At 40.7% G+C, this 18,131-nt stretch overlaps 1 long non-coding RNA gene across 2 annotated transcripts in view; it reads right to left on the reverse strand.

Moving 5' to 3' along the window:
• The window catches only part of LOC115460271, a 164,087-nt gene extending 146,214 nt beyond the window's left edge, over positions 1-17,873 (reverse strand). The window contains exon 1 of one of the 2 annotated variants that reach the window (XR_003940442.1): positions 17,763-17,873. This is a non-coding gene — a long non-coding RNA (uncharacterized LOC115460271). Of the gene's footprint in view, positions 1-17,458; positions 17,552-17,762 lie in introns of those variants that run through there. The other variant, XR_003940443.1, reaches the window with a different exon arrangement.
• Between the last annotated feature and the right edge of the window lie 258 nt (positions 17,874-18,131).

An 18,131-nucleotide genomic window follows, 5' to 3' on the forward strand; every position in this document is an offset into this window, starting at 1 on the left:
CACTCATCATGTGATTAAACTCTGGAATTCGTTGCCAGAGAATGTGGTAAAGGTGGTTAGCTTAACGGAGTTTTAAAAAGGTTTGGACGGCTTCCTAAAGGAAAAGTCCATAGACCGTTATTAAATGGACTTGGGAAAAATCCACTATTTCTGGGATAAGCAGTATAAAATGTTTTGTACATTTTTGGGATCTTGCCAGGTATTTGTGACCTGGATTGGCCACTGTTGGAAACAAGATACTGGGCTCGATGGACCTTTGGTCTTTCCCAGTATGGCAATACTTATGTATGAGAAAAACTTCCTTCTTCCTTCTTTATATAATTAGTTATAATTACCAAAGGTACTGATGTTAGATTTTGTAAGTTTTGTTATAACTTTACAACTGATGTCTGATGAGTAATTAAAGACAATTCTCTCTAATTCCTGTACATTTTTTCTATAATATTTGATAAAATTTGAAAGTTGTTTTTTTTCTTTTTTTTTAGAGAATAGCAAACCAAATGCGCAGCCTAGTACAAGTCACATAATACTGAATGGAGTGGTCTGATGCTCTGAAGGGAGACATACTGGATCTCAGTAGATGTGACCTCCCCTTATCTTTGGATCCCAAAGGGAATTAGAAATTTAAGGGTACAATTAATTAGTACATTTGATCTGAACGGTTATGCATCAATGTTAATAAAGGCTTATATTCAGCTAAAATTGGATAGGAGAGTTTTGACATATCTAATCAGGGTGCTCTGATTAAATGACACCTGACTCTGACTACAGTACTGCACTGCTAGTTAGGTTGATGGGAAGGTTAAGGACAAGTTTCAGAGTGCCATTACCTAAAACCATCCTAACTGCAACATGGTAAGCGCTTTACACTGGCCTTTAGGGTTCTAAGTGAAAGTAAACCAATGTATTTAACAAATAGGTTGCAATGCTATACCCAAGGAAGGTGTCTGAGATCAAATCAGGGAGGATTATTAGTAATCCCCACAGTGAAGGAAGGGCTTAAAGAACAGTAGTGATTAACAATGTTCTCAGTGATTACACTTATTTATTTATTTATTGCATTTGTATCCCACATTATCCCACCTATTTGCAGGCTCAATGTGGCTTACATAGTTTTGTTAACATAGTCATTGCGGGTTCAATGTGGCTTACATATTTTGTTAGCAAAGTCATTGTACGGTGACAGATACATTTAATATTAAGTGGATATAATAATATTATATATATATATCTATATATATATATATAGATAGATATATATAGATATATATATATAATATATTAATAACACTTAAGTGGAGGAACAAGAGGTCAACTGCATAAAAGGCTGGGACCACATTTCAAGTTCAGGAATTAAAAAAACAAAAAAAAAACCCTTTAGGGCCCTTTTACTAAGGTGCCAGAGGGTTACTGCACGGGTAACATGTGCCAAATCGGTACTACCACTGGGCTAGCCAGTGCACACAGTGGTAATTCCAAGTTTAGCGCGGGAGGGGGGGGGGGGCATTCCCGGCAGTAATCAGCAGTTGGCACGCACTGCACAGTTACCACGTGGCTAGCACATGAGCCCTAGGTCAATGGGTGGCGAAAAGGGCTTAGGCCGTAAATAGGCACATGCTAGTTTTAAATTTAGCGCACGCCCATTTCCAAGCCCATTTTAAAAAATGCCCTTTTTCCCAGCTGCGGTAAAAAAAAATGTCCCAGAGCACATCCAAATCACGCGCCCACACTACCGCAGGCTACTTTTTACCGCGCCTTAGTAAAAGAGCCCCTTTGCTTTTATCCTGAAGTGGTGTATACCACACAGATACCTCATGGAGGGAGGTGGTCTCTAAAGACATGCTGATAAGGAACAATTTGTAACGGAGTATGGAAGGAGTTAGGATAGAAGTGTGGGCGAGACGGGCTATTGATATTATTGACATGTTTTGTATTCGCTTTTATTTTAATGTTTTTTTATGCATGTAAAATTGCAAACTGCATTGAAAAAAAATGGAAGTTCTTATTGTTGTGTATATAATTTATTATAGAGATGACTGTGCCTCTGAATAATTTGTTGGCGAGAGCTCATCTGGAGTATTCTTTCCCATCCTGGAGATCATATTTCCAAATCAGTGGAGAGTAGAGGCAGTCTAGACAAAAACTTTGAAAACAATGAAGAATCAGCACCAAGTTCTTCATTGTTTTCACAAGAACATAAAAATGAAAACTCTAAAAGAAATAAGAAAGGTGAGGGGTGGGAGGTATTTGTAAGTAGATATTTTCCCAATGGAAAAAATTCAAGCTATGAGCATGGTATGCCTTCTCAGGGCCACCGAGGGGGAGGGAGGCAGAATTCCCCAAGTCCAGCCTCCAAGGGGGGCCTGGCACTGATAAGCTTCTTCCTGCTTCCGGGTCTGTCTCCTGCTGCTCCTGCGTGCCGGGTGACCCAGGTTATCGTGTTAATACAAGCATCCGGGTCCCCGCACGCAGGAGTAGGAGATGATAGACTGAGGAAGGTAAGGGGACGGGGGCGGCACGAATGTGTGTGTGGGTGGGGGGAGGTCTTGCCTCGGGCCCAGCTGTGTCTCTCGGTGGCTCTGTGACTTATGTTCTTGTATCCATATCCTTAATAGTTGGCTACAATAGGAACTAAACTATTTTCATGTTCATACTGTTTCTTTGCTTTCTTAGTGACAGTCAAAAGGTGTTAGACTAAAAAGTTATGAAACAAAGAAGTGAGGAAAACGAACGAGGATACCCAAAAAAAAGTCCTTTATTATATAAAAATGCTTTATTATATAAAAAAATGACCCGACACGGCCGTGTTTCGGCCCAAAAGGCCAGCCTCAGGGGTCTTGAACAGCCTCCTCTCTTCCAAAAAAATAGATAAACTGTCAATACCAGGAACAAGCCTGTTCGCTTTCCTCACTTCTTTGTTTCATAACTCACGGTACCGTGAGGGTTTTCACCTCCTTTTTTGTTGTGGGTTAGACTAAAAAGAACAGAAACCCGGAGTTACCCGTGGAGGGGCATTTTTGAAAGATCGTCCAAGTCGGATCCTGCTCATAACATTACAAAAAAAACCCTTTCATCTCAACAATTTTCAAACAGGAAAGACATCCAGATTTCCCGTTTGAAAAAAAAACATGAGAAGGATGTCTATACAATGGAGAGGTCCATCCTGAACAAACATTCTACAAACTGAAACTTTTAAACTATAAAACAGGGAAAACAAGGGACAGGGATGTCTGTCTGGCAGCATTCTTATGAAAATGGCCACACAGAAGTCCTTGCAGAACACAGGAGTAGCCTAGTGTAGTGGATTGTAAACCAAGGGGCACAAGTTCAAATCCCACTATAACATTTTTTTGTGTTGTTGTTGTTAATGTGATCCCTCCAGGAACACAAAAATGCCTACTGTATCTGAATGCACACACTTCATTGCCTCCAGGCTTGTTTTTATATTCTTGGGGGGAGCCCCAATAAAAGAATTTCATAGAATTACAATGGGATTTGAACCTGTGTCCCTTGGTTTACAGTCCACTGCACTGACCTTCTTGCTACTTTGTTCAGAATGGCCTGCCTGCAGTTGATAGAGCTTGGTTTTCCATTCTGGTTTCACTTTCAGGGGAGAGGGAGGGGGACAGCAACCACTTGAAAATTAAGGAGGGGTCTGTCAGCAATCGTTGTCTAGGGTTGGTCCCGGGGTCCAGTTCACAGAGGCAGTGAGTTTGTAGAGGCAGTAGGTTCCCAAAGAATACACAATCCACACGAGTTTGGATATATAAAGTATATTATATTTGCAGATATGTATAGGCTCACAGCACTTAGTACAGGTAACTGGTACAGGGTTGTCTGTGTGTGTGTGTTTAGAGAAAGAGAAAGAACAGCTAAGCCAGCAGAGCCATGTGCAGAGAGAGGGAAAGAGAGAAAAACTGCCAGCCAAAGTTGCCAGCTGGGAAAAATTTTCCCAGCCCAAAACGAGCCATAAACCCGCCCAAAAACCGCCCTTAGCCAATCCCCATCTCCCGCGACACCGAACCCCGCCCCGCATCACTAACCCCGCCTCCCATGTCGCTAGCCCCGCCCCCTACGTCATCCCTGACGTCAACCCCGCCCCTGAAAGGCTTCTATTGGTCCAATTTGGACCAATAGAAGCCCCGGAAAAGCTTCTATTGGACCAAATTGGACCAATAGAAGCCCCGGAAAAAACCGCCGAACTCGCACAGTGGCAACGGGAAAACCGCCCAAAAAACCGCATCCCACGGCCGGCGAAATTTTCCTGCCGCCGCTGGCGAAAACCTGCCCAATTGGGCGGTAAAACCGCCCACCTGGCAACTTTGCTGCCAGCCCCCAGAGCCCTGTGCTCTGGGGCTCAAGATGGTGGTGGGCAGAGGGAAAGAGAGAGAGAGAGAGAAAGAAGTGCAAGCAGAGCTCTATGCTCTGCTGCACAGAGAAAGACAGAGAGCAGTGCCCTGAGCATGTGCTCTGCTTTATACCTCAAGAACAGAAAGAGATAAAAAAAAACGCGCATCTTCCTTCCCAGCCAAACTCCAGTTTACTTTCTGAAGTCAGGAAGGTGAACATTTTCACAGGTTGTACCTCTTTGAAGTCCCTTGTGATGGAGCCTCTATGTCTGGCTTCCTTTGTTCTTAGAGAGCTCTGGTCAAAAGGTATGTTAATCAGGAGTAATTGAGAAACAAAAGGGCTATCAGGCCTCTAAGCACCATTTGGTCCACTTTGCCATCCTCAGTGATTCCTGAGGGAGGGGTGAGTTCTCAGAGGTCAGAAGCTGGTTTAATATTACTGTATATTAATTTGAAGTATGTCCAGCGTATGTCTAGCCATCCTGACAGGGTCATGCCTTAATCCCTCCAGTGGCCAGTTCTTCTATCAGAGGACCTTTTTGAAACAGGTCTAGATAAAAAGGTCCTTATTTTTGGACATGAACTTTGATTTCCGTCCAAAAATCACTGTTGGACGTTCTACTTTTGGGCTTTCCCTAGTCCCACCAAAACATGGCCACAATATGACCCCTTGCTATTTGGACGAACTGCAGTTTGAAATGTACAAATTCTGACATTCCAGATCAGGATGGTAAAATTATGTATCATACCTGATAATTTTCTTTCCATTAATCATAGCTGATCAATCCATAGACTGGTGGGTTGTGTCCATCTACCAGCAGGTGGAGATAGAGAGCAATCCTTTTGCCTCCCTATATGTGGTCATGTGCTGCCGGAAACTCCTCAGTATGTCGATATCCAAGCTCCATCCGCAGGACTCAGCACTTAGAGAACTACACCCACAAAGGGACACTCTGCCCAGCTCACCACCGCCGAAACGGGGGAGGGGAATTAACCCAGCTCATCCCCACACAAGTGGGGGAGGGGAATCCGTCCAGCTCATCCCCGCGGAGCGGGGGAGGGACACCACCCCGCCGATGTGGGGGGATCTGGCTTATCCTGCAACAGCAACCGCGGGAGGAGCTGGCATTAGCTTCAGTGAGCACCAGAATGGTAAGCACAAAGCAGGTAAGGGGGTGGGGTGGAAGACAGTAGTACCGGTCATGGGGAAGGAGAGGACAGAAGAGATAATCATCGGGAGGAAGGGGAGGGTGGCGGCTCCTAAAAGTAGGACCTACGAATAAAATCTGGTAAGTGCGGGTGACCGGAGAGAGCAAGAAATGCTGGTAACCATGGGAAGTGGAATGAGCGTGCAGTGAGAAATGCCCATCATTGCGGATGGGAGGAAGTTACCGTACTTGAATTTAAATCCCCCAGTTTTCCCTCTTTCTTTTGGGGGAAGGGAACTGCTACTCTCTTGTTCCCATCATAAATCTGCTCCTGGTCCCTCAGCTATATGGTAAGCCGTATTGTAGAAATTCTTTAGCATCATATCTATGTTAGTTGAATGTTCTAATGTATGTTTAATTAAGTGTACCATTAGTATTATGCTAACATTGTATTATATCTCTGGTATCTGAATTCCAGTGCTGTTAAATGTGTATATTTTTGATACTGTTTCATGGTAGTTCTATTACTAGGCTTCAAATTACTGTTTTCAAGTTTATCTCATTTATTGTATTTATGTTTATTCTTGGTTATTTTACTATTGTTATGCTGTTAACGAAAGTTTTATCTTAAACTGTACCTACTGTACACCACCTTTGGTGAATCTCTTCATAAAGGTGGTTAATAAGTCCCAATAAATAAATAAAATAAATATCTCAGTTTATACTCAAGGAGTGGAGGAGTAGCCTAGTGGTTAGTGCAGCGGACTCTGATCCTGGGGAACTGGGTTCGATTCCCACTGCAGCTCCCTGTGACACTGGGCAAGTCACTTAACCCTCCATTGCCCCAGGTACAAATAAGTACCTGTATATAATATGTAAACCGTTTTGAATGTAGTTGTCCCATTCCCTTACATATAGTAACAACACAAAACTGACAATTATAAAATTCAGTACCTGAATGCCTCAGGGTACTTTTTTCCCCCCAATACTCAAAAGCTTCCTGAAAGAGAAAGGCCTTCAATTGCTTTTGAAAAGTAACAATTGAGTCAGTCTGTTGTAGATGATGTGGCAAGGAATTCCAAAACTTTGGGCAAGGAGATCGTAAAATTTGCATCTCTGTAAATAGCTAATCTAACAAGTTTGAAAGAGGGTATCTCAAGAAAATTTCTTTGCTGATCTTAAACTCCTAGATGGTTTACATATTTTCAGAGAGTCAAATACAAAAGGAAAACATAATGCAAATATGAAAGTGCTAAACCGCTACGAGAAAAGTTACACTGGCTCCCACTCAAAGAACGCATCACATTTAAGATTTGCACTCTAGTTCATAAAATCATCCATGGAGATGCCCCAGCCTATATGTCAGACCTGATAGACTTACCGACTAGGAATGCCAAAAGATCAGCCCGTACATTCCTCAACCTTCAAGCTGCAAAGGTCTAAAATACAAACTTACGCATGCAGCAAACTTTACCTACCTGAGTGCCAAGCAATGGAACGCACTGCCGCACAACCTGAGAAAGATCCATGAACTAACAAACTTCCGAATATCATTGAAGACCCATCTCTTTAACAAGGCATACCACACAGAACAACAAATATAAATGCACGTGTCTCCTTTTTTTTTTTTTTTTTTTAATAATATCTGTTTGTTCTAAACTTTTACCATGTTACTCTAATTCTCTATGTAACAATAAGTAACTATGTTCTAATCCACCACGACCAAGAACGATACATTGTAAGCCACTTTGAACCTGCAAAAAGGTGGGAAAATGTGGGATACAAATGCAATAAATAAATAAATAAATGCTTTCAAAATTAATAAAGTAATTTTAAAATAAATCCTCCACGGCAGAGGCAACCGGTGTAAATGTAACAAAATAGGTAGGTATAATATGTATGTTGAAAAGGTGTGAGCTAAATCTAAATAATAAAAGGATAATAAATGAATATATGGTTATTGAAGCAATGGTCTGGCCTGTGAAACTGCCCCCCCCCCCCCCCCCCCCCAGAAGTGCCCAGTTGCTGTTCTCTGGGATGTGATCTTTTGTCTGTGAGGGTTTTGTTTTGTTTGTTTTTTAAATTCTCATCTTAACTTCTGATTTATTTTGCCAATGTAGCTTCTCTTTCATGTTTTGTGTTACTAGATAATTATAAACTCTAATAAGAGGAGCATGACTATTGAATGTTGATCCATCACGACCTAGTCAAGAGATATTTAAATTAAAAATATGTTGCCTTATTTTAATTTTGTTCTTGGTATTCCACCTTTCGTTCTTTGGACGAACACAACAACTACACTACTGTTTTCCTGTGTTGGTAACTGTTGGGGGTCCTGGTATTTTTGTAGGGTTTTGTGACATTTTCTTCACTTTTAGGAATTGTATGAAATATTGCAAAGATACCTTGTAGGGAGATTGTCCTATCGCATACAGTCAGACAGAGTGAATGGCTAGAGGTAGGCTAATGTTTTGTGTTGATGTAGGAGTGTGATGGTCAGCTTGCCATTTCCTTATACCAGCTTTTGCTTTGGGACTCGTAATTGTGGCAACTTTTATTGCCACATTTTGCTTTGGAATCAGACTGTAATACTGTGCTTAGACTCTATTTCTGCCATACAAATTTTTGGGGTCAAAAATAAAAAGTTTTCCTGATTTGCCTAAGGTGTTTCAGAAACGACACTGGGAATTTTTAGAGTTAAAAGCCAGGGTTAAGATTTCCATGTATATGTATAATTTCCTTTGAGACTAAAGTGTATCAACTTTTTTTAAATCCAAAACAGTTGGTTGAGAATTGAATGGTCTAGTTCCATAAAGTACCTGTAAACCACATAGTTGCCTCAGGGATCACTTGCGATATATCAAATGCTGAAAATAAATTTAAAAAGCAAGAAAAATTGTCTTTTCTGTTAGGGATACTCTAGTGACTGTTTTATGATTTGTACAAAGTTAGGTTAGTTGGAGGTGTTTGAGAGTCAAGAGAAGCAAAAAAAGAAAGGACCAAAGTGAGAAAGCAGCAGCCAAACAGCGGAGGTGACCAAGGAAAGGTATCAGAAAAATCTGTTTATTACCAACAGTTTACATTAATTTAATTAAAAAAAAAAACATGGAGAGGACACAGCCATAGAAGGACTTGACCTGGGCCATGTTTCGGCTATAGTGCCTGCATCAGGAGTCAACAATACATAAGTCTAAATAAAAAAAAATTTAAAATTAAAAACATTGTAATTGATAACATGTGTGAATTTAAGCTGGAGGTAAGAACAAAAATGAATAATTGCATAAGTATCTAAATAAAAAAAAACCAAGCTGGACTGTAAGTTGATGCATATTATAATGTAATATAGAAAAAGAAGACTGAAACAGACTGTAACAGTAAGGCATCAATATATGGCAAACAGGTGAAGAGCAAGCACAAGTGCATGTGAATCGAGATCTTTTTGACAGATGTGATCATATTCAATACGAGATCAATGTGGCCCAAGTAGGTCTGGGGGGAATTTGAAAGAAAATGAATGTCTAAAAATTGACAGACCAGCATGGATAGGATAAAACACACCTAACCATAATTTAGAAGGATGAACGTGCAAAAATTCAGCTACAACGATCAAGAACTATGTGGATGTGTGTAATAATACCCTTTACGTGTACATGTATGTGATGTAACATTTGCATAGGAACACGTGAACATGCTCTTGTCATGACATACATGAATTACTGTAATGTAGTCTTTGCTTGAACACCTCCAAATAGTACAGAATATGGTGATTAGAGTTCTTTGCAGAACTCGCATGATCAACCGTGTATTTCCTGTTCTTTACCAGTACTACTGGCTTTCATTTAATAATTGTTTCCAATTTAAAATCTTACTTAACACACACTGCACTTCTTAGAGGCATCCCTATTATATCTAGAGTCCTTATTGACTCCTTATATACCAGCCCATCACCGCTGCTCTTCCACTGAACTGCTTTTGTTGCTACCCCTTCCAAATTGTGCATTTTTGGATTCCACATGTAACTCAGCATTATATGTCCTTGCTGTAACACTGGAATTCTCTACACCAGTGTTTCCCAAGTCCAGGCCTATTGTACCCCTTGCCACTCAATGAATATGCATGAAAAATATTTACATATAATGGAGGCAATGTATGCAAATCAAGTTCATGCATATTAATTGTAGATATCCTGAAAACCTGACTGGCAAGGGGTACTCCAGGGCCGGACTTGGAAACACTGCTCTACGCCATGACTTGAGCAGAACAGTCATGTAACAAATTAGCTGCACTAAAAACTAATTATTTGAGTCCTATAATGTACTGCTCTTCAAAAATACATCAGAGTGTTGTTCAATCATAATACAAAGTATTGTAATAAACAACGGACAAAAGCATAAATAGACACAATAGGAAGGGATGTTTTAGAACTACAGGGACAATTTATAAATATCTGAGACACACAAAGATAAACATCAATCATAATAATAGTACAAGAAAACCCCCCACAAACCCTCTGTCTCGCACTAAAAATACGAACACGTATTACCTAACATTAATTTTTAAGAAAAGCTTGATTAAATCGCCATGTCTTAACCACCATTCTGAATAGAAGTTTCCAGGCGAACTTCTAAAGGTAAGGAATTTCATGATTGAGGTGCAATACAGCTGAACACTATTTGCCTAGATTCATCCTGCCAAAGTTGTTTATGCAATGGTACATTCAGTAAATTAGCCTGAGTTGACTCTAAAAATCGCTGAGGTTGATATGGAATAAGCAAACTATGGAGATACACGAGAATTCCAGTATAAACAACATGATGAGAAATCATCAGAATCTTAAATTTGATTCTGTATTCAGCAGAATATAGAAGTTGAAATGTGTGCAGAATCTTTGTGGCATTTTGCATGGCGATAATTTTTGCTTAGCAGTACAGGCTTTTATTTTTTCCTTTGATTACTGTAATATTTTGTTGCTTAGGGCTTCCGATTAGTTCCATTAGAGCCATTCAAGGAGCTCAGAATGCTACTGCGATTTTTAGAATTTCTCATCACGAACATATTATACCTATTTTGTTACATTTACACCGGTTGCCTCTGCCGTGGAGGATTTATTTTAAAATTACTTTATTAATTTTGAAAGCATTTATTTATTTATTGCATTTGTATCCCACATTTTCCCACCTTTTTGCAGGTTCAAAGTGGCTTACAATGTATCGTTCTTGGTCGTGGTGGATTAGAACATAGTTACTTATTGTTACATAGAGAATTAGAGTAACATGGTAAAAGTTTAAAACAAGCAGATATTATAATTACATATTGTTGCACAGAGATTTTGAGTAACATAGTAGAAGTTTAGAACAAACATATTATTAAAAAAAAAAAAAAAGGAGACGCGTGCATTTATATTTGTTGTTCTGTGTGGTATGCCTTGTTAAAGAGATGGGTCTTCAATGATATTCGGAAGTTTGTTAGTTCATGGATCTTTCTCAGGTTGTGCGGCAGTGCGTTCCATTGCTTGGCACTCAGGTAGGTAAAGTTTGCTGCATGCGTAAGTTTGTATTTTAGACCTTTGCAGCTTGAAGGTTGAGGAATGTAAGGGCTGATCTTTTGGCATTCCTAGTCGGTAAGTCTATCAGGTCTGACATATAGGCTGGGGCATCTCCATGGATGATTTTATGAACTAGAGTGCAAATCTTAAATGTGATGCGTTCTTTGAGTGGGAGCCAGTGTAACTTTTCTCGTAGCGGTTTAGCACTTTCATATTTGCATTATGTTTTCCTTTTGTATTTGACTCTCTGAAAATATGTAAACCATCTAGGAGTTTAAGATCAGCAAAGAAATTTTCTTGAGATACCCTCTTTCAAACTTGTTAGATTAGCTATTTACAGAGATGCAAATTTTACGATCTCCTTGCCCAAAGTTTTGGAATTCCTTGCCACATCATCTACAACAGACTGACTCAATTGTTACTTTTCAAAAGCAATTGAAGGCCTTTCTCTTTCAGGAAGCTTTTGAGTATTGGGGGGAAAAAAGTACCCTGAGGCATTCAGGTACTGAATTTTATAATTGTCAGTTTTGTGTTGTTACTATATGTAAGGGAATGGGACAACTACATTCAAAACGGTTTACATATTATATACAGGTACTTATTTGTACCTGGGGCAATGGAGGGTTAAGTGACTTGCCCAGTGTCACAGGGAGCTGCAGTGGGAATCGAACCCAGTTCCCCAGGATCAGAGTCCGCTGCACTAACCACTAGGCTACTCCTCCACTCCTTGAGTATAAACTGAGATATTTATTTTATTTATTTATTGGGACTTATTAACCACCTTTATGAAGAGATTCACCAAAGGTGGTGTACAGTAGGTACAGTTTAAGATAAAACTTTCGTTAACAGCATAACAATAGTAAAATAACCAAGAATAAACATAAATACAATAAATGAGATAAACTTGAAAACAGTAATTTGAAGCCTAGTAATAGAACTACCATGAAACAGTATCAAAAATATACACATTTAACAGCACTGGAATTCAGATACCAGAGATATAATACAATGTTAGCATAATACTAATGGTACACTTAATTAAACATACATTAGAACATTCAACTAACATAGATATGATGCTAAAGAATTTCTACAATACGGCTTACCATATAGCTGAGGGACCAGGAGCAGATTTATGATGGGAACAAGAGAGTAGCAGTTCCCTTCCCCCAAAAGAAAGAGGGAAAACTGGGGGATTTAAATTCAAGTACGGTAACTTCCTCCCATCCGCAATGATGGGCATTTCTCACTGCACGCTCATTCCACTTCCCATGGTTACCAGCATTTCTTGCTCTCTCCGGTCACCCGCACTTACCAGATTTTATTCGTAGGTCCTACTTTTAGGAGCCGCCACCCTCCCCTTCCTCCCGATGATTATCTCTTCTGTCCTCTCCTTCCCCATGACCGGTACTACTGTCTTCCACCCCACCCCCTTACCTGCTTTGTGCTTACCATTCTGGTGCTCACTGAAGCTAATGCCAGTGATCTGTGCTGGGTTGGTGCCCGTTGGTGTCGGCTTCAGTGAGCACCAGAACAGAAAGTGCAATGCCGGTCAGGAGGGGGTGGAGGACAGTAGTGCCCGTCATCGGGAGGGGTGTGTGGAGTGGAGTACACGAGCACTGGTCATTGAGGGGGGGGGGGAGACAAAAGTGCCAGTCATAGGGCGAGGACTCTAATATAAACTGAGATTCCAATTTTTGTTCCTTTTTTTTTTCCCCCCCTAAAGTCTGTTTGTATTTATAATAGGGTATGTTGAATCTGTGTTTATTTTATATGTTGATGTGTGTTGGTTATAAGTCACCCAGAATTGTAGATGGTGTGGGATAGAAGATTTTTTAAATAAAGTGGTAACCAATGTTGCTCTTGCAATAAAGGCTGAGCATGGTCACTCTTTAACATAAAGTAATCTTATAGCCTTTTTTTTTGTTTGTTTTTTGGATTATTTGAATCAACCTACAAGTAAAGAATTATAGTAGTCGATCCTAGTGAGCCCCAGAGAATGTAGCAGGATATCTGCTGCTCTCATGTCCAAAAATCTTTTCAGAGAATGTATTTTCCCCAAATAATAAAAGGACCTTTGAGTTATCTTTGAAACATAAGAAGAAAAAGACAATTGCTGATCTAAAATTACCCCCAGAAATATAATTGAAGGCTTAAGAGCAATAGGGTGATTACTCATGCTTTCCCTCCAACAAGTTAGGTAGCTTGAATTGTCCAGCCTTGCAAGCACCTCTCACTACGTCCTCAATCATTAAATTTTACAAAGCTGGAATTTCTCTTTCTGTTTTTCTCTTCTCTGTTCAGTGAATTCATTTTGGTGTTTCTGCTGTTAATTATTGGGTTGTAGACTGTTTTGTTGTACCCTCTAAAGGCAGTATAATAAACACAGAATAAACCATAAACTGTCTTTTGCCATTTGCAGGACAGAGACCGTAGAAGTCTGTCTACACTTTATCTCAGATAACCCTTTTTCTCCCATCTGAAATCTTTACACCAACCCTTAGCTAGCATAGATTCGGCACTAGAAAGCGTAGTAAAGGAATTTCAGAACTTCCTTGGAACACAAGACAGTTGAAATTAATCAAAATATTTTTGAAACACAAAAGGTCTTTAGAGAAGATCGCCCTATCCTCATTCACCGACAGTCACAGAACCTCTACAGCTATAAAAGTGCACAATTTTTAACCCTTCCTCTCATAGATGACAACTTTTCTAAACAATCAAGGATGCTTACACAACACAAATGATCCCTTTCTAGACACAATGAAGGAAGTCACTCAATATTGGGGGTGCTCAGCACTCAGAGAACTGGCACCTATGTTTCCCACCATCATTTAAATTTATAGCTTTTTACTCTTTTGAAAACTGACCTTGCAATCTAGATATATTCAGATAACTTGTCCTTAACTTATTTTGCACTGGCCTGCTGAAGGGCCTGTTTTCCTAAACGGTTTATCTTTTAGAGGGTCTGTTTATTAAGAGCATGCTAACAGAGTTACCTTGCTTTACTTGCCACAGGGCCCATTTTTTGCCATGGGCCCTACGACAGATAATACATAAGGGCATTAGCACATGCTGTCAGTAAGAGACCCCTTTGTGTCTACAGCAAAAATGCTTAGTCTATCAGCATGGAGGAGACTAGCACTTTCAAAAAAACTAGTTATAAATTTAGGCCCCCTTTTACAAAGCTGGGTGGCAGTACTGACACAGCCCATTCAAGTGAATGTGCTGTGTCGTCATTACCGCACCAACAGTGCTAGAATGGCTTTCTAAAAGGGGGCCTTATTTAGGAGCATTTTTACTAAGATGTGGTAGGGCTAACGCACGGGTAGTGTATGCAAATCAACATTACCACCGAGCTAGCGTGGGCTCCCAGCGGTAATTTTGAAGTTAGTGTTGAAAATAGTTTTCTATTTTCTACTTCGGGGGGGGGGGGGGGGGGGGCGGCATTCTTGGCAGTTATCGGAAGTGCAGCCACATTGAAGCGCACTACCTGATTACCACACGAGTGGCACGTGAGCTCTTACCACCAGGTCAATGGGTGGCGGTATGCGCTCAGGCAATAAATAACTGTGTGCTACTTTTAATTTTAGTGCAGGGCCATTTACCGCCCTACTAAAACAAAAACAAAAAAAACTCTTTTTCCCAGCTGCTGTATAAAAATGGCCCAGCGAATGCCAATTTCACGCATCCAGACTACCGCAGGCCACTTTTTACCGCAGCTTAGTAAAAGGGCCACTAAATTAGTTTAATTTAAAAAGCGTATGACATGCAACTCTTATGCTGGCCTTACTTTATATTTAAAAAAAAAAAACACATATGGAAAAGACAATATTTCAGGGAAAGAAAAGCAGCATGTCCTCTACAGATGACCAGAAGTTTCAAAAAAAACTGCCACATAATAGGAAACTTACAGAACAGTTCTCCAGTTGAATCCAAGATGGCCCTTTAAGGAGAAGCAGTCCTGTGATACACACCACTTGCTTTCTCTTCCATTCTGTTATGAGCTCATTCTAAAGTTTCCTTCAAAGGACCTTTCTCTATTCCACTGTGAGGAGGTGGTCTCACTAAACGTTCCATTAATTCTATTTCCTTTCAGAGATCAACCCTCAGAGTAGGCAGTGACTATACATTTTATAAATTTTCCCCACCACATGTGGGTGGTAAGGTATAATAAAGCAAACACACTAAATACATACCAAATGTCTCCAAGCAAAACTGGCAGCTAGACAAAAATGAGGGAGAAAAAAACCTCCCTGCTCTACATATTTGAGGTTGGATGTTGCTGCATCACCCTAGCTGAAAATCTGTACATTTCGATTTAAAATGTCTTCAGCATCATGTAAAAAAGTGATGTGTTTAAACAGATGTTTCATATGCAGAAAAAATACTAAACAAAAAAATTGAGTACTTTCTGTCATTTGGCATGATATCTGGAAAAAGATAACAGAAATAAAAACATAGAAAAGAAAATAAGATAATACCTTTTTTTACTGTACTAAATACATTTTTATTATTAGCTTTCGAAGGTAAGCCTTCTTCGAAAGCTAACCAAAAAATGTATTGTTAACCAAATAAAAAAGGTATCATCTTATTTTCTTTTCTATGCTTTGTTTTATTGCTATTTATTACCGTTAAAAGTGGACTAACACAGCTACCACATCACTTTACTCAAGATGGAAAAAGATAGAAGCTGGTTTACATTCATATGGTTGAATTAATTATAATTTATAATGGGCAAAAATATGCATAAAAACTGTTGGCCTCTGGACTTTTCCTACGACAGCTGTAGAGAAACATTTGGCATAATGTGTGCTTCTCCTTCCTGGAGGAATTCTGTGCTACTATTAACTGCAGAATTAATTATCCTCCATACAGAATTTGGAACAGTGGGCAAACAAAGGAAGGTCAATTGCCACGTCACTGGCCAGCACAAATCAGAAGAACATGGCTGCATCAACATCAGAGACAGCTTTGGCCTGAATGCAGAAAGAAAGCTGCTGAGGTTCAGATATTGAGCCTTGGATAGAGAGAGTTCAGATGGGACAGGCCATGACCTGGAGGAGGGCAAGAAGCAGTAATGGAGCCAGGCAGGCCCTGAAAGAAAGGAGGAGAGAGGGGTAAGGGAAAACAAGCAGTGAGATCCAGTTAGAGTCTGATCTGAAGAAGGTATTGCCTTTGAAAGCTAATCAAAAATATACTGTTTGTTTCAGTTATCATTATATTTGGCTTGTTTTATTTCTATTTATTACCTTTAAAAGTGCATTAACATTTTTATCCCAGACAGGGTGAGAAATCACAGCAAAGGCACTGGCCATGGGGAGAGAGAACTGTAAGTATGACCATCTGCACATAATCCATTCTCACTCTGTGGTAAGAGTGCACAGAGCAGATTGTCAGAAAAGGTTAGGCCTTGGTAGGGAGGTGGGGTGGGGAGCAAAGCAAGGGAGAACACACCAAGAGTGGGGAGAGAGGTGGGGAGAGAGGTAGGGACAGACCAGGAAAAAGTAGTGGTGGAAAGGATGGTCTTATGATGAACTCTTGCAGTTCTGGTGGGGCAACTCCAGGTAGTAACCTTGCAATTTAGCAAATTTAAAATTACTTTTAAAAATACACCCAGAAAAACAGTAATTTGATACTTTCGCAAAACACATTAAATTTTGCACATTTGTAAACATGCTGTAGTTTTGTTTTGAATTTTGCACAGAGCTCCTCCAATAGCTTCTGGGAGTCATCCTATGCTTATACCAGTAAGCATAAGGTTCTTAGCTATCTTCTGCAGCACACCTGCCCTTAGTATTGTCCTCCAGCATTCACTGAAAGGGTTACTACTGTGACAGAGCTGCCAATGGTAATGTGACCCAGTTTCTGCAGGAAAACTTTGACTCACCCCTTCCTGCGTTTTCTTACCATCATTTCAATGCAGGACTACAGTACAATCAGCAAGATACACTCCACTGTAAATTCAAAAATCTGGAATAAAGTTTCTCCCTCCAAAAACTGGGTCACCTGAACTGACAATAAATATGCTACAAATAAATGCATGTATATAAACCTAATCAGAACAATGCACACTTGAGTAAAGAAGCCAGGGATGCCACTCTCTCTGCAGTGCTCAGGAAATCCCCGGACGTGGTTTCTTCAGACACTCAAGAGCAGACTGACAAAAGTGCACATTTTCAAAAACAGCTTTAAGCAGAAGCGGAGGCAGCATCACAGAGATACTAAGTCACAGGTATTAAGCTACTCTCATACGCCGAGCATCCCTCTTCTCAGTGTCTCACGCAGAGGGCGGGGGACAGGTCTCCCCTCTCTCTTTGGCTCTCCCCCGTCCAGAACATCTCCCCCCACCCTCTCCGCGATCCCGGCACCTCGCCCTCAAAACCCCTCCCCCCATCCTACCGTCAAACTCGTACCTGAGGTCGCCCACCACCAATCCCGCAACTTTCCTTCTCCGGTGCGTCAGAGTAGGGCAGGTCGCTGGACTACTGAAAAAGTTGCGTCAGAGAGGAGGGCGGGACGCCGGTCGGAGAAGGAAAGCTGTGGAGCGGAGGCTGCGGAGCCCAAGGAGGAGGTTCGCTGCTGGCGATAAGTTGGAAGAAGTAGAGAACGGGGTTTACATGCGAGTGTACAAGCTTCTCACTCAGTGATCTCAACCCTGGTCCTCCAAGACGTCCAAGTACCGCCTCTCCTTCAATAATTCAAAGTAGACGCACTTACTGTAGTCTCTGCCCGGGCTGATACAGCAAGGCTCACACCGACACATGCACGGGCCAGCACAAGGAGGTCTTAGGTGGGGTAGGGGTTGAGACAGGAGACGGCATAAGCCTATCTAGCCCATTATGTGGGCAGAAGCCAGTAGGTGGAGCTTACCGGCAGTAGGCGGATTTTGCCGCCATTTTAGTTCACCCAAAATAATAGCAAAAGCTATTGAAAACAAGGTTTAATAGACAGGAGTGGAAGTGAGCTTATCTAGTCCACTGTAAGCCAGGAAGCCAATTAGGGTAGTTTTTCCTTCCCAGCGCAGCCGTCATCCCTGTTCACTCAAAACAAGGCTAGCAAATCTGTGAGCTGCTGCATCCACATTGT

The sequence above is a fragment of the Microcaecilia unicolor genome, chromosome 1, assembly GCF_901765095.1.
Source record: "Microcaecilia unicolor chromosome 1, aMicUni1.1, whole genome shotgun sequence".
In the NCBI taxonomy this organism is placed as follows: domain Eukaryota; kingdom Metazoa; phylum Chordata; class Amphibia; order Gymnophiona; family Siphonopidae; genus Microcaecilia; species Microcaecilia unicolor.